Genomic DNA, 23,125 nt, shown 5'->3' with positions numbered 1-23,125 from the left:
TTATCTGTATTCATGGAAAATTAATTAATGAAAATGAAAAGTAGTGAAAATATATCCCTACATTTTCAGTCTTTGTTTTCATCTACTGCCTTCCTCATACTTTTCACAAATTTTAACTTTTGATGTATTTTAACATTAAAATATAAATTGTGTATATTGAAAGCATTAAAAGATAAAATATTGATATTATACCATATATAATATATTTTATGTGTTTATGAGTTTCTTGACTTTTTCTGTGTCATCTGCTTACCTTCTTGTGCTATCTGCAGCTTCCACAATACTCCCCCAAATCCCCTCTTAATTTCTTATGCCAATCCTATAATATATTAGAACCACAATTGGAAAAATAAGGAGAGCATGCAGTTTCCTAAAGATCAGAGCAGAAAAAGAGTGGATTGTTTCATACACTTAGTGTCTCTTTGTCTCATTCTCTTTTTCCCATGCTGAAAGCTTCCTATTCTCTCATAGCATTTCAGAGAGGTCTCTCCTCCAAGGAACAGATCTGTCTCCCAAGTGACCAGGTCCAACAAATGGGATTCTGTTTCATTGGGTCATTCACCCCAAACTTTATTTTTCTCTTTTGCCATGTTGGGTTCACTCTCCCATGTTGTCCACTTTTTGGATTCCGGGTTATAATGAATGAAGTCCTACGCAGTGTTAATAAGTATGTTCATACTCATTTGAATCCTGGGTTCATTCCCCTATTTGACAACTGGAGTTAGGCCCCAATGTGACTGTGTGAGCTAGTCAAAGACCTTATTATCCAAGCCCCTGATCCTGAATGACATCCTTCAGAAGTGATGAGGAAGGAATCCAAGAAGTGGCCTTCGCAGCTTTGGGGAAGTAGTGAGAAAGACTTCGGACACAGCAGGAAGCCTTTGAATGGATGTTAAATGACCACTTTTCTAGGATGTTCTTCAGCCACATTTGTTTTGAGCAGCCTTACAGCTTTGAAATTGTACAATTTGGTGATTCTGTGAAGAAAAGACTCCAGTTAAGGAAAGGGGACTCCAGATCTTTCTAGACTCTCTTGCCTCAGAGCCATGGCCTTTTGCTCTAATATTTCCTCTTCTTTTACTATAAATTGGATGGAGATGACAAGATAAACTGTCTTCAAAGTCAGTAAATTACTCAACAAACATGTGTTAAGCTCCAACTATGTATCAGCTACTCTGTCAGGTGATGGGGGTGTAGAGTCAAAATGAAAGGAAGCAATCCTTTCTCTAAAAGCATTCACATTTTATTGTGAGGGATGACATCCATATGAGCATTGATGGGTGTGTATGATACACACACTTATGTAGCCCAAATTCAAAAGTCAATTCAAGTTTGATGGAAGAGTGTTAGCAGTTGGTAATAATCAGAAAGGAATCCCTTGCAAGGTGGTCTTGAAGGAATAAAGAGTGATTCTATTGAAGAGGTGAGGAGCAGTGCATTCTAGGCATGAGTTGGGTCAATGAAAAAGAATGGAGATGAGAAATATAGTACCCTATGTGAGGAACAGAGAGAGTCTTGTTTGGCCAGACCATAGGGTGTGGGAAGGAGAATAGGGCATCACAAGGCAAAAGGTGGTCGTTTAGGGCCAAGTTGCTAAGGGTGCAAAAATGATTCTGGAGTCAGCAAATCTGGGATCAAATCCTGCCTCTGACATTTATGACCACTGTGGCCTTAGGCAAGTCATGGGAACTCTCTAGGTCTCCATTTCCTCTTCTATCACATGAGGATGTTGGAGTTGATAGACTTTGAAAGCCCATCTTGCTCCAGAATGTCTTCTATTTGATTCTAGAGGTGATAGAGAACCACTGGAGCTAACTGAATAAGTACATGACATGGCTAGATCTTTACTTAAGGGAGCATGATAGAGAGCAAGGATACTGGCAAGTCACAAGCTCACCTCAGCGCTATGGAACAGAGGAGGAGGAGGAGGATAAGGATGAGGATGCACAGGTTGGAAGTATTTCTGTCAGTCAGACCAGGCACCTCAGCTCCTTTTCTTATGCCAACCTTCCTCACAGGAGCTTGGGCATCCAGCAAAGGCACTGGATCCCATGGATTAAATCATTTGGTGAACTAGTGCATATTGAATTCCTCTCCTATAGGGCCCTGAGGTTTTACAGAGCATCCACAACTGCTCTGAGTTCTCTGCTTTTAGGTACAAGAAATTTCTGCCCATCTTGAAACATTTTCCTTTTTTTCCGGTTTTAGCACCAGACCCAGCAGTAGCACCTGGTTGTCCCCTGTGGGCCACAGAGCCTGGAGGCTCCCAAGGTAAGGAAGAGAGGTTGATTCTGTGTTCTGGCAGTGGGGTCAAACTAGATACAGATTCCTGTGAATTTCATATTGGCTAAAAAACTACAGATTAGCATTACCTATGTTAGGTACTGTAATCCCTTTATCTTGTTAAATATTTCACAATTGTATTTTATTCTTATTCTGCCACACAGAGGACTTTGTGGGCCTCAATGTGGGCTATGAATGTGGCACCTCTGGGGGCCTAGTCCCAAATGGAAAGTGGGCAAAATATATGCTGTTTAAAAGAAGAATGGGCCCCAGGCCTTTCAGAGGTGATGTCTTTCTAAGAAATAGGCACTTTCCAAACAAGGAAAGGGCAGAGCTGAGGTTGCATATCATCTAGAAGCCCTAAGTCATAAAGACCAGAGATTTAAGTTTTGAAAAATTAGTTTCTACCATTGAAGGATGTTCTCTGTGGGAATTTGGAATAAATCCCTCTGTTCCTATTTGAACAATAAGGAAACTATAGCTGATTTAGGTAGGAATTCCCTGCCCTGATGGGTTTTTGCCACAAGGATCCTTCACCCCCAGGTCCCTGTAGTGTCAGGGGCGGGGGAGCACAGGACTGATCCTGCCCCCTTTGACTTAGGATTTCCAAATCATGTTCACCACCAAGGCAAAGGAGTCTGGTGAGGAACCTCATGGTCATATGATGTGAAGGAGCTAGTGTTGTCTAACTTATAGAAAAGACAAAAGGAAGATATGATAACTGCTTCCAAGCTTTTGTAGGAGTGTCACATGGAACAGAGATTAGGCTTCTCATTATGTCCCAGACAAGAAATCTAAATTGTAAATATGTACATTATGGCTTGAGATTAGGAAAAACATCCTAACAGTAAGTGCTGTCCCAAAGTGGAATAGGCTGCCTCGAGGAGTAGTGGCTGCTCCTTCACTGAGGACCATAAAGCATTGGTGAATGTTCATTTGTTGAGATCATTGTGGAGGGGTTTGTTTTCCTCAGATAGAGAACAGACAAGATGGCCTCTGACATTCCTTCCACTTTAATAACATCAAAGCCAAGAGATATCTTGTCTCCCTGTCTCATAGCTAGTTTTCCATCTTATAACATTCAGAGCTGATGCTATTAACTATCTTTCATTACAACTGTTTTTCCAATAGCTTCTGTGCTAACCACGTCCCCTTTAGTCACATCCCCTCCAGCTCCATCCCCAGCACCAACAGCTTTCTCAAGCACAACAGGTTCAAAGACACTGGATCTCTGGGTTATATCCTGGAAATTGTGCCATGCTTTACTCTGGGATTAGAGCTCAAGAGACATAGAGCAAGGGGGAAATTGGAAGACTGGGCAAGGCTGCTTTATGGGATGCATCAGCAGGTCTAGGATGTGAGGTTTTCATTCTAGGGCTGGGGTAGGTGGAGAGGGAATGGAATGCTGAAAGAACAATCAAACACAGGGTGTTAGTGGGTGTGCTGACTGGATATCCAGGATTGAAGTATTGGTATTCCTCTCCCTTTTTGGCCACAGCTGCCAGCTTAAGCTTCCAGTCTTTCACCACCATTCCCGAGGTGCTGTACACAGAAGATATACATCTTTCTGGATCTGACAAGTTCAACTTCACCAAAAGAACCCTGCAGCAGTGAGTCTGCCCAATCCCTTCCTCATACCCCAAAAAGTCTGCTTTATTGTGAATCTCCCCTTACCCTTGTATTCTCAGGAAATTCATTCCTGTTTTGGGGGTATGGTTTAGAACAAATTTTCTAAGATAAATATTCAATCCAGTGGGGATCTTGGTTTAAACTAAGCTCTCATTTATAGACATAATGGAAGCAATTCAGGCATACTTCAGGCAAACCAAAGGCCTTTCCCACAGCCTGAAGGCTATTCAGTTTCTTTGTCTTTGTATGAGGTTTGTCTTGTCTGGGGTTTGTATGTCTTGTCTGGGGTTCCTGTCATTATTCTTGCTATTTTTCTGTGTCACCATCAACATGTTTTTTTTTTTCCCAGACCTTTGAAGAATGGCTCAGCAAGTGGAGTGAGTTGCCTGTGCACACACAAAAGAAACCACAGAAGCTCATTCAGAGACCAAGAGAAGGTTTACTGGGAAGCGAAAAGATCATTTCACTAAGCTGGGCTTTTCCTCCTCCCTTGAAAGAGCCAGTCTACTCAATGATGAGGAGCACAACAGAGTCCCTAGCCTTTTCCTCTATCCCCATGCTACTTTCCCCTCCTCCTGCTAAATTTCCATTCTGATTCTGACCTTAATGTTCTCTCAAAGAATCATTATTTCTCAATACCCTTTTATTACACCAAACACAGAAAATAAACCCTGCCCCTATCTACTTTCCTGTATTTTCTTTCATTTGGGATTTTCTGGGTTATTGTATTTTAGGTGCAAAAACAGAGACATCTCAGTTTCCTATTCTTTTTTTTTAATATTTTATTTGATCATTTCCAAGCATTATTGATTAAAGACATAGATCATTTTCTTTTCCTCCCCCCCCCCCATAGCTGACAGGTAAATCCACTGGGCATTACATGTTTTCTTGATTTGAACCCATTGCTATGTTGATAATATTTGCATTAGAGTGTTCATTTAGAGTCTCTCCTCTGTCATGTACCCTCAACCGCTGTATTCAGGCAGTTCCTTTCCTCGGTGTTTCTACTCCCACAATTTATCCTCCGCTTATGGTGTTTTTTTTTCTCCTAGATCCATGCAAATTGTTCAGGGACATTACACCGCCACTAATGGAGAAGTCCATTACGTTCGATTATACCACAGTGTATTAGTCTCTGTGTACAATGTTCTCCTGGTTTTGCTCCTCTCGCTCTGCATCACTTCCTGGAGGTTGTTCCAGTCTCCATGGAACTCCTCCACTTTATTATTCCTTTAAGCACAATAGTATTTCATCACCAACATATACCACAATTTGCTCAGCCATTCCCCAATTGATGGGCATCTCCTCGTTTTCCCGTTTTTGGCCACCACAAAGAGCGCAGCTATGAATATTTTTGTACAAGTGTTTTTGTCCATTATCTCTTTGGGGTACAGACCCAGCAGTGCTATGGCTGGATCAAAGGGTAGATATTCTTTTGTCGCCCTTTGGGCATAGTTCCAAATTGCCCTCCAGAATGGTTGGATTTGTTCACAACTCCACCAGCAATGGATTAATGTCCCTACTTTGTCACATCCCCTCTAGCATTCATTACTTTCCTTTGCTGTTATGTTAGCCAATCTGCTAGGTGTGAGGTGATACCTCAGGGTTGTTTTGATTTGCATCTCTCTGATTATAAGAGATTTAGAACACTTCTTCATGTGCTTATTAATAGTTTTGATTTCTTTATCTGAGAACTGCCTATCCATGTCCCTTGCCCATTTATCAATTGGAGAATGGCTTGATTTTTTGTACATCAGTTTCCTATTCTATTCAATGCTTTTGCTTTTATTTTTTAAAGTCCCTTATATTTTGTCTTAAACTTGAATCTAAGTATCACCTCCAAGGAAAAAGAGCTGTAAGGGGGGGGGAGGAAGAGGCTAATCATTTGGGATTATATGATTTATGGGGAGTCACAGCAAGGATGTGTCTGAAGCTAGACCTGAGCCCAAGACTTTTACATCTCAAGACCTGGCTCTCTATCCACTGATTCATTTAGCTGCCTCTATTCAATGTTGTTAAAAATAATTTGCAATTTCTGGGTCCAGAGCCAAGATGGCAGAGTAGAAGCAGGAAAGCTCAAAGCTACCATGAGAATCCTCTCCAACCAATGTACATTAGAAGGGGGGATAAGGGTGATGATTTGCAATGCTTAAACTTTCCTCTCATAATAACTGGCTCAGAGAGGGAATAATTACCATACTCGTCAGGGTACAGAATCATATGTTACTGTACAGAAAAGTAGGAAGGGGGGACTCTGATAAGGGAAGAGGGATGGTAATAGGAGAGAGGGGAAAGTAAGGGGGAGATAAAAAGCAAGACTCTGGTGAAGTGAGAGGGAAAGGAAAAAGAACAGAAAGGGGTGTTATAATATTAAATAGGTGGTCACCAGGGATTTAATTCCAAAATCTCAAAATGAATTAGTAAAGTGTAATTTATGGTAGTTTATTTTTACAATAGAGGGAAGATATTAAGGAAGAGAGAAAAGGGGAGAGACAAAGAAAGAAAGAGAGTGAGAGAGAGAGAGAGTGATAGACAGAGACAGAGGGAGAGAGAGAGAGCTAGAGCTCCAGTTTCCTCTGAACCAGTTAGAAATTCTAAGGCAACAGTCAGGGGAAAGGTGTCTCAAGACAATAGGCCTTTCATGGAGGTTCATACCTCCAGAAAGGACAAGGAAGATGTCAGCCTAGACACTCACCACTGTGACTGTCTAAAAGGAAAGTAGTCTGAAATCTCCTGCACAAGCTCCTCCACGGGTCCAGTTCCACAGCCAAGTCTTCACTCCAAGTCTGACTGTCTATCTTCCAGTCTCTCCTCAAGTGTCTGTCTTCCCTCCAGCTCCACGTGACTGTCTTCACTCCAACTTCAAGGGACTGTCTCTGTGTGTCTCTTTTTCCACTATTTTAAAGACATTTTTCTGTTGTGTAGCTTCCCCTAATTTTTATGTCTACCAATCACAGCCAATGCTCCACACCAGAACTGCCCACTCTTTCACATGTGGGTCACAGACCTCCCACTCAATGTATGAAATGGGTGTTCACAGCTTTCGTGGTTAGTTCACACCTGTTTTGGTTAAAATGAAAAATGGGTAGATCTAATTTAAGAACTTAGTTTATACTTTGGGGATTAAAATCTAAAAATAAACAGGGGATTACAATGTAATCTTCACTATCAAGGAACAGCTAAGTACCTCCATTGTTGCAATTTGGGGAGAGCCAAATCCAATCTTCACAAGGGAAATCAAGATGGAAGGGAATATACAGTTAGTAATCATAACTGTGAATGTGAATTGCCTTGATTTTACCCATAAAACAGAAATGGATTTTAGAGTGGATTAAAAACCAGAATCCTACTATATGTTGTTTACAAGAAATGCATTAGAGACAGGATAACCCATATAGATTAAAGGAAGGGCCTGGAGCAGAATTTATTGTATATCTAAAGTAAAAAAAAAAGTAGCAATCATGGTTTTTAGACAAAAACTAAAGTAAAATAGATCTTATAAAAAGAGACAAGGAAGGAGATTACATCTTGTTAAAAGGTACTATAAACAATCAAGTAATATCAATACTAAATATATATGTGTATATATATATATATATACTGATTGGCAAGTTTTGTATGGGCCTTTATGATTGATTTGTGTGTTGGCTTCATGAGAATAAGTTTCTGTGAGTGGGAAAGTTCTTGACTTCGTTTGTAGCTGCAGTTTTGCCTGGAATTATGTACCTAAATAAAAGCTAACCCATGATAGTCTTTTGGCGTTGGATTTGAGGGTGATGATTTGCAATGCTTAAACTTTCCTCTCATCATAACTGGTTCAGAGAGGGAATAATTACCATACTCGTCAGGGTACAGAATCATATGTTACTGTACAGAAAAGTAGGAAGGGGGGACTCTGATAAGGGAAGAGGGATGGTAATAGGAGAGAGGGGAAAGTAAGGGGGAGATAAAAAGCAAGACTCTGGTGAAGTGAGAGGGAAAGGAAAAAGAACAGAAAGGGGTGTTATAATATTAAATAGGTGGTCACCAGGGATTTAATTCCAAAATCTCAAAATGAATTAGTAAAGTAAAGTGTAATTTATGGTAGTTTATTTTTACAATAGAGGGAAGATATTAAGGAAGAGAGAAAAGGGGAGAGACAAAGAAAGAAAGAGAGTGAGAGAGAGAGAGAGTGATAGACAGAGACAGAGGGAGAGAGAGAGAGCTAGAGCTCCAGTTTCCTCTGAACCAGTTAGAAATTCTAAGGCAACAGTCAGGGGAAAGGTGTCTCAAGACAATTGGCCTTTCATGGAGGTTCATACCTCCAGAAAGGACAAGGAAGATGTCAGCCTAGACACTCACCACTGTGACTGTCTAAAAGGAAAGTAGTCTGAAATCTCCTGCACAAGCTCCTCCACGGGTCCAGTTCCACAGCCAAGTCTTCACTCCAAGTCTGACTGTTTATCTTCCAGTCTCTCCTCAAGTGTCTGTCTTCCCTCCAGCTCCACGTGACTGTCTTCACTCCAACTTCAAGGGACTGTCTCTGTGTGTCTCTTTTTCCACTATTTTAAAGACATTTTTCTGTTGTGTAGCTTCCCCTAATTTTTATGTCTACCAATCACAGCCAATGCTCCACACCAGAACTGCCCACTCTTTCACATGTGGGTCACAGACCTCCCACTCAATGTATGAAATGGGTGTTCACAGCTTTCGTGGTTAGTTCACACCTGTTTTGGTTAAAATGAAAAATGGGTAGATCTAATTTAAGAACTTAGTTTACACTTTGGGGATTAAAATCTAAAAATAAACAGGGGATTACAATGTAATCTTCACTATCAAGGAACAGCTAAGTACCTCCATTGTTGCAATTTGGGGAGAGCCAAATCCAATCTTCACAAGGGAAATCAAGATGGAAGGGAATATACAGTTAGTAATCATAACTGTGAATGTGAATTGCCTTGATTTTACCCATAAAACAGAAATGGATTTTAGAGTGGATTAAAAACCAGAATCCTACTATATGTTGTTTACAAGAAATGCATTAGAGACAGGATAACCCATATAGATTAAAGGAAGGGCCTGGAGCAGAATTTATTGTATATCTAAAGTAAAAAAAAAAGTAGCAATCATGGTTTTTAGACAAAAACTAAAGTAAAATAGATCTTATAAAAAGAGACAAGGAAGGAGATTACATCTTGTTAAAAGGTACTATAAACAATCAAGTAATATCAATACTAAATATATATGTGTATATATATATATATACTGATTGGCAAGTTTTGTATGGGCCTTTATGATTGATTTGTGTGTTGGCTTCATGAGAATAAGTTTCTGTGAGTGGGAAAGTTCTTGACTTCGTTTGTAGCTGCAGTTTTGCCTGGAATTATGTACCTAAATAAAAGCTAACCCATGATAGTCTTTTGGCGTTGGATTTGAGGGTGATGATTTGCAATGCTTAAACTTTCCTCTCATCATAACTGGCTCAGAGAGGGAATAATTACCATACTCGTCAGGGTACAGAATCATATGTTACTGTACAGAAAAGTAGGAAGGGGGGACTCTGATAAGGGAAGAGGGATGGTAATAGGAGAGAGGGGAAAGTAAGGGGGAGATAAAAAGCAAGACTCTGGTGAAGTGAGAGGGAAAGGAAAAAGAACAGAAAGGGGTGTTATAATATTAAATAGGTGGTCACCAGGGATTTAATTCCAAAATCTCAAAATGAATTAGTAAAGTAAAGTGTAATTTATGGTAGTTTATTTTTACAATAGAGGGAAGATATTAAGGAAGAGAGAAAAGGGGAGAGACAAAGAAAGAAAGAGAGTGAGAGAGAGAGAGAGTGATAGACAGAGACAGAGGGAGAGAGAGAGAGCTAGAGCTCCAGTTTCCTCTGAACCAGTTAGAAATTCTAAGGCAACAGTCAGGGGAAAGGTGTCTCAAGACAATTGGCCTTTCATGGAGGTTCATACCTCCAGAAAGGACAAGGAAGATGTCAGCCTAGACACTCACCACTGTGACTGTCTAAAAGGAAAGTAGTCTGAAATCTCCTGCACAAGCTCCTCCACGGGTCCAGTTCCACAGCCAAGTCTTCACTCCAAGTCTGACTGTTTATCTTCCAGTCTCTCCTCAAGTGTCTGTCTTCCCTCCAGCTCCACGTGACTGTCTTCACTCCAACTTCAAGGGACTGTCTCTGTGTGTCTCTTTTTCCACTATTTTAAAGACATTTTTCTGTTGTGTAGCTTCCCCTAATTTTTATGTCTACCAATCACAGCCAATGCTCCACACCAGAACTGCCCACTCTTTCACATGTGGGTCACAGACCTCCCACTCAATGTATGAAATGGGTGTTCACAGCTTTCGTGGTTAGTTCACACCTGTTTTGGTTAAAATGAAAAATGGGTAGATCTAATTTAAGAACTTAGTTTACACTTTGGGGATTAAAATCTAAAAATAAACAGGGGATTACAATGTAATCTTCACTATCAAGGAACAGCTAAGTACCTCCATTGTTGCAATTTGGGGAGAGCCAAATCCAATCTTCACAAGGGAAATCAAGATGGAAGGGAATATACAGTTAGTAATCATAACTGTGAATGTGAATTGCCTTGATTTTACCCATAAAACAGAAATGGATTTTAGAGTGGATTAAAAACCAGAATCCTACTATATGTTGTTTACAAGAAATGCATTAGAGACAGGATAACCCATATAGATTAAAGGAAGGGCCTGGAGCAGAATTTATTGTATATCTAAAGTAAAAAAAAAAGTAGCAATCATGGTTTTTAGACAAAAACTAAAGTAAAATAGATCTTATAAAAAGAGACAAGGAAGGAGATTACATCTTGTTAAAAGGTACTATAAACAATCAAGTAATATCAATACTAAATATATATGTGTATATATATATATATATACTGATTGGCAAGTTTTGTATGGGCCTTTATGATTGATTTGTGTGTTGGCTTCATGAGAATAAGTTTCTGTGAGTGGGAAAGTTCTTGACTTCGTTTGTAGCTGCAGTTTTGCCTGGAATTATGTACCTAAATAAAAGCTAACCCATGATAGTCTTTTGGCGTTGGATTTGAGGGTGATGATTTGCAATGCTTAAACTTTCCTCTCATCATAACTGGCTCAGAGAGGGAATAACCACCATACTCGTCAGGGTACAGAATCATATGTTACTCTATAGAAAAGTATGGGGGGGGACTCTGATAAGGGAAGAGGGATGATAATAGGAGAGAGGGGAAAGTAAGGGGGAGATAAAAAGCAAGACTCCGGTGAAGTGAGAGGGAAAGGAAAAAGAACAGAAAGGGGTGTTATATTTAAACTGAATATTAAATTGGTGGTAACCAGGGATTTAATTTCAAAATCCCAAAATGAATTAGTAAAGTAAAATGTAATTTATGGTAGTATATTTTTACAATAGAAGTAACATATTAAGGAGGAGAGAAAAGGGGAGAGAGAAAGAGAGACAGAGGGAGAGAGACAGAGGGAGAGAGACAGAGGGAGAGGGAGAGAGAGACAGAGAGAGAGAGAGAGAGAGAGAGAGAGAGAGAGAGAGAGAGAGAGAGAGAGAGAGAGAGAGGAGAGAGTGAGAGACAGAGACAGAGACCAAAGGAGAGAGAGACAGCTAAAGCTCCAGTTTCCTCTGAACCAGTTAGAAATTCTAAGGCACCAGTCAGGGGCAAGGAGTCTTAAGACAATGGGCCTTTCATGGAGGTTCATACCTCCAGGAAGGACAAGGAAGGATGTCAGCCTAGACATTCACCACAGTGACTGTCTAAAAGGAAAGTAGTCTGAAGCCTCCTGCACAAGCTCCTCCATGGGTCCAGTTCCACAGCCAAGTGCCTTCACTCCAAGTCTGACTGCCTATCTTCCAGTCTCTCCTCAAGTGTCTGCCTTCACTCCAACTCCAAGGGACTGTTTCTGTGTGTCTCTTTTTCCACGATTTTTAAAAATTTTAAACATTATTTTATTTGGTCATTTCCAAACATTATTCACTGAAAACAAAGATCGTTTTCTTTTCCTCCCCGCCCCCGCTCCCACCACCATTCACTCTCCCATAGCCGACAAACGATTCCACTGGTTATCATATGTGTTCTTGCCTCGAACCCATTTCCCTGTTGTTGGTATTTGCATTAGAGTGTTCATTTAGAGTCTCTCCTCAGTCATATCCCCTCAACCCCAGTAGTCAAGCAGTTGCTGTTCATCGGTGTTTTTACTCCCACAGTTTATCCTCTGCTTGTGGGTAGTATTTTTTAGATCCCTTCAGATTGTTCAGGGACATTGCATTGACCCTAATGGAGAAGTCCATCACCTTCGATTGTACCAAAGTGTATCAGTCTCTGTGTACAATGTTTTCCTGATTCTGCTCCTTTTGCTCTGCATCACTTCCTGGAGATTGTTCCTGTCTCCATGGAATTCCTCTACTTTATTATTCCTTTTAGCACAATAGTATTCCATCACCAACATATACCACAATTTCAGCCATTCCCCAATTGATGATGGGCTTCCCCTCATTTTCCAATTTAGCCACCACAAAGAGTGCAGCTATGAATATTCTTGTACAAGTCTTTTTCCTTATTATCTCTTTGGGGTGCTATGGCTGGATCAAAGGGCAGACAGTCTTTTACTGCAATTTGAGTATAGTTCCAAATTGCCCTCCAGAATGGCTGGATCAATTCACAACTCCACCAGCAATGAATTAGTGTCCCCACTTTGCCACATCCCCTCCAGTATTCATTACTTTTCATAGCTGTCATGTTAGGCAATCTGCTAGGTGTGAGGTGATACCTCAGAGTTGTTTTGATTTGCATCTCTCCGATTATAAGAGATGTAGAGCACATTTTCATGTGCTTATTAATAGTTTTGATTTTCTTGGCTGACAACTTCCTGTTCATGTCCCTTGCCCATTTATCAAGTGGAGAATGGCTTGATTTTTTGTACAATTGGTTTAGGTCTTTGTAAATTTGAGTAATTAAACCTTTGTCAGAGGATTTTATGAAGATTGTTTCCCAATTTGTTGTTACCCTTCTGATTTTGGTTACATTGGTTTTGTTTGTACAAAAACTTTTTAACTTGATGTATTCCAGATTATTTATTTTGCATTTTGTAACTCTAAGTCTTGCTTGGTTTTGAAGTCTTTCCCTTCCCAAAGGTCTGACATGTATGCTTTTCTGTTTTCGCCTAATTTTCTTATAGTTTCCTTCTTTATGTTCAAGTCATTCACCCATTTTGAATTTATCTTGGTGTAGGGTGTGAGGTGTTGATCTAAACCTAATCTTTCCCACACTGTCCTCCAATTTCCCCAGCAGTTTTTATGACATAGTGGATTTTTGTCCCAAAAGCTGGGATCTTTGGGTTTGTCATATACTGTCTTGCTGAGGTCGCTTGCCCCCGGTCTATTCCAGTGATCCTCCTTTCTGTCTCTTAGCCAGTAACAGATTGTTTTGGTGACCCCTGCTTTATAATATAGTGTGAGATTTGGGACTGCAAGGCCCCCTTCCTTTGTATTTTTTTCATGATTTCCCTGGATATCCTTGATCTTTTGTTCTTCCAAATGAACTTTGTTATGGCTTTTTCTAAACCATTAAAATTTTTTTTCTAAGTTCTATGGGTATGGCATTAAATAGATAGATGAGTTTGGGTAGGATGGTCATTTTTATTATATTGGCTCATCCTACCCATGAGCAGTTAATGTTCTTCCAATTGTTCAAGTCTAGTTTTAGTTGTGTGGAAAGTGTTTTGTAGTTGTGTTCATATAGTTCCTATGTTTGTCTCCGGAGATACATTCCTAAGTATTTTATTTTATCTAAGGTAATTTTGAATGGGATTTCTTATTCTAGTTTTTGCTGCTGAGCTATGTTGGAATTATATAGAAATGCTGATGAGTTATGTGGGTTTATTTTGTATCCTGCAACTTTGCTAAAGTTGTTGATTATTTCGATTAGCTTTTTGGTTGAATCTCTAGGATTCTTTAACTAGACCATCATGTCATCTGCAAAGAGTGATAATTTGGTCTCCTCCTTGCCTATTTTGATGCCTTCAATTTCTTTTTCTTCTCTAATTGCTACTGCTAGTGTTTCTAATACAATGTCAAATAAGAGAGGTGATAATGGCTATCCTTGTTTCACTCCTGATCTTAATGGGAATGAATCTAGTTTATCCCCATTGCAGATGATATTTGTTGATGGTTTTAGATATATACTGTTTATTATTTTTAGAAATGACCCCTCTATTCCTATGCTTTCTAATGTTTTTAGTAGGAATAGATGTTGTATTTTATCAAAGGCTTTTTCTGCATCTATTGAGATAATCATGTGGTTCTTGTTGGTTTGCTTGTTGATGTGGTCAATTATGTGGATAGTTTTCCTAATATTGAACCAGCCCTGCATCCCTGGTATAAATCCTACTTGATCATGGTGGATGACCCTTCTGATCACTTGCTGGACACTTTTTGCTAGTATCCTTTTTAAGATTTTTGCATCTGTATTTATTAGGGAGATTGGTCTATAATTTTATTTCTCTGTTTTTGGCCTGCCTGGCTTTGGAATTAGTACTATGTTAGTGTCATGAAAGGAGTTTGGTAGAACTCCCTCTTTGCTTATTATGTCAAATAGTTTGTATAGTATTGGAGTTAGCTGTTCTTTGAATGTTTGATAGAATTCACTGGTGAATCCGCCAGGCCCTGGGGATTTTTTCTTAGGAAATTCTTTGATGACCTGTTGGATTTCTTTTTCTGATATGGGATTATTTAAGAAATCTATTTCTTCTTCTGTTAGTCTAGGCAATTTATATTTTTGTAATTATTCATCCATATCACCTAGGTTGGTATATTTATTGCCATATAGTTGGGCAAAGTAGTTTTTAATGATTGCCTTAATTTCCTCTTCATTGGAGGTGAGATCCCCCTTTTCATCCTTGATGCTGTTAATTTGCCTTTCTTTCCTTTTTAAAATTAGATTGACCAGTACTTTGTCTATTTTGTCTGTTTTTTCAAAGTACCAGCTTCTAGTCTTGCTTATTAGCTCAATAGTTTTGCCACTTTCTATTTTATTAATTTCTCCCTTAATTTTTATGATCTCTAGTTTGGTTTTCTGCTGGAGGTTTTTAATTTGTTCATTCTCAAGTTTTTTGATTTGCATTTCCAATTCCTTGATCTCTGTCCTCGATAATTTGTTAATATATGCAGTTAGTGATATGAATTTTCCTCTAAGTACTGTCTTGGCTGTATCCCATAAGGTTTGAAAGGATGTCTCACCGTTGTCATTTTCCCCAATGAAATTATTGTTTCTATGATTTCTTCTCTAACTAACAGATTTTAGAGTATCATATTATTTAATTTACAAATAATTTTTGATTTGGCTCTCCATGTACCCTTACTAATCAATATTTTTATTGCCTTGTGATCTGAAAAGCCTGCATTTATTGTTTTTCCTTTTCTGCATTTGAGTGCCATGTTTCTGTGACCTAGTGTATGATCTATTTTTGTGAATGTGCCATGTGGTGCTGAAAAGGTGTATTCCTTTTTGTCCCTATTTATTTTTCTCCATATGTCTATTAACTCTATTTTTTCTAAGATTTAATTCACATCTTTTACCTCTTTCTTGTTTATTTTTTGGTTTGATTTATCTAAATTTGATTGTGGTTGGTACAAGCCTCCCACTAATATGGTTTTACTGTCTATTTCCTCCTTCAATTCTCCTAGTTTTTCTATTAAAAATTTAGATGCTATACCATTTGGTGCCTACATGTTGATTAGTGATATTTCCTCATTGTCTATGCTCCCTTTTAACAGAATATATTTACCTTACCTATCCCTTTTGATCAGGTCTATTTTTGCTTTGGTTTTTTCAGATATCATGATTGCAACTCCTGCCTTCTTTCTGTCAGTTGAGGCCCAAAAGGTCTTACTCCAACCTTTAATTCTTACCTTGTGAGTGTCAACCCGCCTCATATGTGTTTCTTGAAGACAACAAATGGTAGGGTTTTGGGTTCTAATCCAATCTGCTATTTGTCTACATTTTCTGAGTGAGTTCATCCCATTCACGTTCAAAGTTATGATTGTCATTTGTGGATTCACTGGCATTTTGATATCTTCCCCTAGTTCTGACCTTTCTTCTTTAGCTATATACTTTTGAACCAGTGATTTACTTTAGGTCAGTCCACCTAGTCCCCTCCCTTGAGATGCTTCCCTTTCTAGCCCCTCCCTTTTCATGCTCCCTTCCCCTCCCCCCTCTCCTTCCCTCCCTTTTTATACTCCCTTCCCCCTTCCCCTCCTTAATTTTCCTTTCTTTCTTGCCCTGTTGGATAAGATAGAATTCAGGATCCCACTGGATCTAGATGTTCTTCCCTCTCTGATTTGATTTCATTGAGAGTAAGGTTTAAGTAATTCCACTTCACGCTATCTTCCTCTCCTTCTCATATGAGAATTCTTGCCCTCCCCTTCCCATGTGTATCTTTATATGGGAAAGATTATTCTATTAAGTCCCCCCCCCATTTCTTTAAGTAAATCTTAGTGTTATCGACGGTTCCCCCCTCCCTTTTCCTTTCTTTGACCCCACTTTCCCCAAATCTGTATAAGTCTAATGAAGATTAATTTAGATTTTTAAATAAAATTATTTATACCTTTACTTCCTTCATCTGAAAACTGCTAGTTTACATCCTTTGACCATTTGTCAATTGGGGAATGGCTTGTACTCTTATAAAGTTGACTTAGTTATCTACAAGTTTGAGAAAAAGATCTTTATTAGAGAAATTTTATACCCTCCCGCCTTTTTATTGTTTCCCTTCTAGTCTTGGTTATATGGGATTCATGTACACAAAAATTAATGAAATCAAAATTATTCATTTTCTATTTTGTAATGTTTTCTATCTCTTGTTTGGTCATAAATTATTTACTTTTGCACAGACCCATCAAGAAACCATTCCACCCTCCCTTGTTTATTATAGCATCACTCTTTAGTTCTAAATCATATACCCATTTTGACTTTATCTTGGCATAAGGTATGAGATATTGGTTTCTACCTGATTTGTGCCACACTGTTTTAACAGTTTACACAGTTTACACAGCAGTTTTTATTCAACATTGAGTTCTTATCCCCAAAGCTTGAATCTTGTCACTTTTTAGCCAGGACTATATTGTTTTGATGTTTCAGCTTTATAGGTCAGTTTGAGATTTGGAACTGCTAGGCCATATTCCTTCATTTTGCCATTTATTCCCTTCATTAAATTCTTACTCTATTGTTCTTCCGGGAGAATTTTGATATTTTTTCTACTTCTAGAAAATATATCTTTAATAGTTTGAATTGTGTGTCACTGAATAAGTACATTAATTTAGATACAATTGTCATTTTTATAATATTTATTAAAACAGGAACAAGTTTCAAGGGCTAACATGAGCTAGTTGCACTGTGAACTCTTTTGCACTGGGGCTTGGGGCTTCATTGCACTCTGCATCTATATAAGGCATATTCTTTGTGGACTACCTTACACTGGGGTTTGGTGCCTCACTGCAGTCTTTGCCAAGAGTTCTAGCCTCCTCTTAGAGTTGCACTGGCCAGCAACTCCATGGATTGCTTTGCATTAGGGTATGGGGCCTCATTACAGGCTTGAGCTAGGTCTTGGGATTTCGTGGTTTAGGCAAGGGGTGTACTGTTAATTGGCTTAGGCAGGGACTCAGGGTACCAAAATTGACTATGACTAGACCTAAAGCAGTAGGTGGGCAGTTGGCAAGGGTTGCTATTGCCTTGTGCCTTTACTCTTTGGTACAGCTTTGCTGCCAGCTGCATTCTCCTCTCACCACCGTGAAAGAGATCCCCTGTCTACCTTCCAAGTTATTTTCTGCAGGAAAGTTACTGTACTCTGTGCCCGTGTTGGTTCAATTACTCCAAAATTCATTTTGAAATGTTATTTTAGAGTGGTTGGAGAGGACTTTCAGAGCAATTGGAGCTTTCTCTGCTTGTATTCCATCTTAGCTCTACCTCAAATCATCTCTTTTAGACACAGGATTGTCCAGCAAGTACACAAAGATAGCAGTTCCCAGGGGTCTATCCCTGGATAACTCAGAGGACATGGCCAACCAGTCTTTTTGAGGTTGGATACTCAGATTTGGTACCTCCCAGTTTAAAGACACTAGGAGGGACCTCTTATGGCCTAGGCTCTGATCAGTCCTACCTGTGAATTCTGCTGCAGGGAAACAATGTCCAGAGACAACTCAGACAACTATTTCTTTTCTGGAACAACCCTCCCTCCTACTCCAACCAACGTTTCTTCTAGAGTATCTATGGGCACTAGCTCTCTCCCACATGGATCCACAACAGTTGAGTCCAAGGGCATGCTAGACTCTAATCCTTCCTTAGACACTAGCCCCAAAGGGACCTTTTTCCCTTTTCCCACATGGCAGCCATTAGAGAAGGCACAACAACCGGGTGGGAATCTAACACTACTAGACATTCTGAAACAAGTCCAAGTAAGTCTTTTCATACTAGGGTTATTTCCTTCAGAGGAAGTCATCAGCTCACCATTTGCTGTCTTCATCTGACTCCATCTCTACTAGCAAAGATTCCATTTCCATGACAACAGACACAGTGGATCCTGCCAATACAATGAAAGCCCATATAAAAGGAATGGACCTATCTCAGCTGGGCTATCTTGAAATAAGGTCCCATTTTCCCATAGCCCTCTTTTTCTCCTTTGTTCCCCCAACATGGATGCAAAGTATACCCATCTTCCTAAAAAAGGAAAAAAAAAACAGGTACTGTTTTTAGTTCAGTCCATGGTCCTTCATGAACTCTTTTTCTTCTCTGGAAGATCAGAGTCATGTTTGAGTCAGGGAGGTTGATTCATTTCTGCTTTAATATGGGAAGGAATTATATGTATTTAACATGAAGACATTCCATTCTCTAGCAATTGCCCATCATGGTCTCTGTTTCTATCTTCTGGAGAGTCTGATTTTCATAGTCACTTTAGTTTCCCACAATCTTCTTGAGAGTAGCCTTGTCATCCTTGGGACTGAAATGACCCTTCGTTTCCTTATCGTGGTCAGATGCTTTAGGTATGTAGTAAAATTGGACTGTGGCAAGTGGAAACCTTTGAGGCAGTTGAAAAAGGGAAGGGGATACCAAAGATTAACTTCTGGGAGACCTTACACCTTTACATGTTGCTTTTTATGTGAAAAGACTCTCTGCCTGATGTGCAATAAATGCTCAATAAATGTATGCTAAATAAGAGATCGACTGACTTTCCTTTTTGAGAGGCATCAGCAGGAACCTGAGTCTCAGCACCACCACTGTACACCTATCCTGGCATGATGGAACTATATCTCCAGGAGGGAGCCCCTCCTGCCCTCTACCAGTGTTAGTGCTTCTGGTCTGTAAGAATCTCCCCTCTGCTTCCTCTCCTGGACAAACCTACATGTGCACCCATTCCCTGTTTACTTTTTCTAGGAGTTCTTCATCTCATGAATATTTGTGGTATTATTCTTGGGTTTTGTGTCCTTCTTTCTCCCCAAAGCCACCCTTAGTGTAGCCAACAGAGCAGGTTGGGACCTTGACATAGTCAGGCATAAGTGAGTACTTCAGGTGACTTTTTCCACCCCCCTGGAGTCCTCCAGTTCCCTGTTGCCAGACCAGGACTGTGGGTTATCAGCTGTCAACAAAACTAGAGCCATGTGGTCACAACCTGGGGAAAACCAGAAGTTCAGAAATAGTCACCCTGACCAATAGTATGATGTTATTGCTTCAGCCCAGGCTGGATGACTCTGTCTACGACCTCAGGTGTGACTGTCATGGTTCCATCAAGAAGATGGTCATATTTAGTCGAGAAAAGTACCCATTCCCAGGTGCTAAGCCAGGTAATGGGCAAAGGAAGCTTTCCAAAGTTGTGTCCTATTTGGGGTTCTCCCAGGAGGCTGAAAGTACCTGAGATTAGTTTTCGACAAGTACCTGAGAGACTCCTCCCTGCTCTTTCAGGTGGAGCTCCTGTACTGGGAAGTCCTGCAGGTAGAGCTACCTCTTGAGCACTACTGGCTACCATGTCCCAGAATGGAGGGTGCCAGCCTTGCTGGAACATGATTATCCACAGCTGTGCCAATGAAGAGGCTGTCCAGGAAACCCTCTTCCATCCTGTGGATGAGGACTTCTGGCTTTTTCTTCACCACTTGACAAGATTCTTAATGAAACATTTGCCTAAAGGAGGGGCCAGGTGATGCTAGAGGAGGTGCATCGTGGTGGTACTCTGGACAGCTTGACTCAGACACTCTGGGGAGAAGCTGTATCCCAGGAAAGCAACAAGTAAGACAGTGTCACCATGTCCCGCAGTGTTCGGACAGTCTCAGCAGAAGCCATTTGCCTACCCACCTCTGAAAGATCCTGAAGGCATCTGCTGTATCCCTGCGAGCTGAGTGAGCGCAAATTTCTAAGTCTTAAAGAAAAAAAAGGGGAAGTGAAGGGATTGGAGAGAACAGCGGTCAGCTGCAGCCATGCTGGGGAACCACCTGCACATCTGAGGCGCTGAAGAGTCCCAGCCTTCCGGGCTGTTCATGCTCTGGCCAGAGCTGGACAGCAATGGCGATGATAAGGACGACAATGATGAGGCAGAGGGGACGGCAGGGGACCGGATACCCAGCATGCTTTTGAACAGATTCAACGGCTCAGCCCACTGGAAGCCTTCTTACCGGCAGCGAATTGTAGAGCTCGAGCCCGAATCACCAGCAGCCAAGATGGCTGGAGTGAGCGCGGCAGCAGGTGCTCCTGCTACCTTCCAGCCAGGCTCCTGCAGGACACTGATGCTGGAGGTGCCAAGCTGCTGCGGGAGCTGACAGAGGCCAGTGCTTGAGATGTACGTGCTTTAGGCCAGTAAGAGTCATCTTTGCTTGTTCTGCAGGACCAACCTTCATGCCTCCTCGGGTTCTGTGTGCTGCTTTCCGGAGCTCTCTGTCTCCTAGGTATTTGCAGTGTGATCCTTGCGTCTGGGACACTTCCCACAGGGCTTCCCATGTGGGCAACATTTTCACTTTGCCTTCATTGATTTCTCTTTGCAAGTCTTTCCCTCAGTTTCTAGATGATCAAAAACAAGCTCATTTCTTTTGGATGGGGTAAGGTCCACCAGGACTTGTATACTGGTTGTGTGGGGGTCTGTTATAAGCCCATCCACACTTCTGAGCAGATGACATCTCCAGGTCCACCAGGGGGTCCTCCAGAGGAAGCTGGTCTGTGGGTTTGAAAAGTGACTGAGAGCATATTGAGGAGGGCTCAGTAGGAGTCTCTTGATAGACTCCCAGGCTAACCCCTCTCTGACAGCACTGTCTTTCAGCATCAGAGGTGAACTCTGGCTCATAGTTTGTGACAAGGAACTTTGAGTGACAAAAGTGCTAGCTGCCCAGTTGGAACCTTTGACTACAGTGGGTTCTTCATCATTGCCTTTAGCCATCTGACAAGAATGATCCCAAAGTCCCTCCCTCTCCTTCATTCTGGTACCCACCAAGAATATTCCTGCTTCTGCATCACCTGTAGGAACCCCAAAACCCACAGAGAGTTGATGGCCACCATCAGTACTGGAGGTAAGCAGAAACTCCCTTTCCCCTTTCTCAGCTGAATGGGTATTCATCCTGCCTGAAACTTTTCTTCCTCTTTTCTAGGGCAAAAGCCATTTTTCAAAATTCTGGAAGATTGTCTCTTCAGTTACACATTTCTTACACCATAATTTCTAACACCTAAATTCTCACTTCTTGGACTGTTCTTTTTTACTTCTTGCCCATAGTTTCTATTCACTTGTGTTCTATCCTGCTTAAATGTAGCCTCAGCCTCCTTGATGTTAGGCACTGTCTTTTTGGCTTTATAACTCCAGTGCCTGGTATAGTGACTACTACATGGGAGTAGTCTCTTGGTAACCGAGGATGACGATTGTCTTTGTGCGTTTTCATCTATGGTGTATAGATGAGTGTGCACAAAGACACTTGTGTGTGAAGGAGATTTAAGTGGAAAAGTCGATGCACAGAGACAGTCCCACTCTCTCGGCATTGGAAGCCTAGGTCCATTGGCATGAAAAATCATTACACCTGAAGACTTCCTCAGCTGCATTGGATGGCCGTGTTGTCCTTTGTGCTCCAACAAGCCCTAAACACTCTACAGCGCTTTGCTGCGTTGCCATCTCAGCTGTTGAACCTTCTTATTGGTTTCTTCCGTCTGTTCAGCTGAAGCAGTCTTTACTTGCTGGGTGAGCAAAGCCTTAGTTCACCAGGGGTCAACGACCAGATGGCTACCCTCACAAGTTTTAGCTGGCCTGTGGAAGCCATTGTCCGGGGTGTGGCCTCTGCCACATGCTAGCACCTACTAGGAGCCACAAGTGAGAGCTGGCTGTCAGGTGAGGGTCAGAGGCTGGAGAGCTGCCCTAGGAGGACACAACAAGCCCTCCATACCAGAGATATTACCCCTCCCTGAGCACCCCATACACCCCACTACATAGTACTGCTACATAGTAATTAATAAATGTTAACCAATAGCCTATTTTTTTTCCCTCTGTGAAGATGTGCTTTGTCTATTGATTAGGTATGGGCACTGGACTTTGGGAGCATCCCAGGACCCCTCCTAAGATAGTTGGCAGCCTCTTTTATATCAGTATCTTTGGAAGTAATTCCTTCTGTTTAATCATGAAGGACAAGCAATTTGGACATGTTCTACCCAACTGACACCCAAAGTCCACCCATGAGGAGATATGGGAGAGGGATGAGGTAGAAGCAATCCTTCTGGAGAGTGGTCAGGGTTGTTGACCATTTCTAGCTCTGGCAAGGAGGGAGAACAGATGACTCTGTGGAGGGATAGAGGTTCAGGAGGAAAGAAATATGACAGAAATCCACTGATACTGATTCCCAAGGCAATACCCTGTCACTGTTCTGAATCAAAAGATTGAGTATGGTGTACCTCTGACTTGTTCCCCTCTTTCTGCTTCTGATATGACTGAGACACAGGTCTATCTTTTAACCTTCTTTTTAGGCATTGATGCTAGTGTGGTGACTGTCACCCATAATCTAGACCAGGTGGCATTAGAAGCTTCTGGGTATCCACAAGTAAGCACTATGGAGAAGCAGGAGCCTTCTTTATGATCATTCTCCTAGGTGGTTTGGAGATGTCTAGCTTATATAGGGCACATCGAAAATCTTATTGCACTAGGAAGTTAAATTAGGTTAAGAGACTCACCCAGCACGAACCTGGGAGAGATTTTTTTTTATTTTGTTAAC

At 40.8% G+C, this 23,125-nt stretch overlaps 1 protein-coding gene and 1 long non-coding RNA gene across 5 annotated transcripts in view; one reads left to right on the top strand and one right to left on the bottom strand.

Moving 5' to 3' along the window:
- LOC103095134 (mucin-16-like) overlaps positions 1 to 4,596 on the top strand; it is a 53,633-nt gene extending 49,037 nt beyond the window's left edge. For all 4 annotated transcript variants that reach the window (XM_056820646.1, XM_056820645.1, XM_056820644.1 and 1 more), the window contains 3 exons: positions 2,209 to 2,271; positions 3,782 to 3,893; positions 4,262 to 4,596. The gene's annotated coding sequence lies outside the window, so the exon portion shown is untranslated. The remainder of the gene's footprint in view (positions 1 to 2,208; positions 2,272 to 3,781; positions 3,894 to 4,261) is intronic.
- Positions 4,597 to 9,623: 5,027 nt separating this feature from the next.
- LOC130457932 (uncharacterized) lies at positions 9,624 to 20,516 on the bottom strand. The gene is made up of 2 exons (XR_008917161.1): positions 16,516 to 20,516; positions 9,624 to 10,262 (listed from the first exon to the last, which is right to left on the bottom strand). It is a non-coding gene; the product is annotated as an uncharacterized LOC130457932 (long non-coding RNA).
- Positions 20,517 to 23,125: the final 2,609 nt, after the last annotated feature.

Source organism: Monodelphis domestica, chromosome 3, assembly GCF_027887165.1.
Source record: "Monodelphis domestica isolate mMonDom1 chromosome 3, mMonDom1.pri, whole genome shotgun sequence".
Taxonomy (NCBI): Eukaryota; Metazoa; Chordata; class Mammalia; order Didelphimorphia; family Didelphidae; genus Monodelphis; species Monodelphis domestica.
This window is presented reverse-complemented; position numbering and strand designations above follow the sequence as displayed.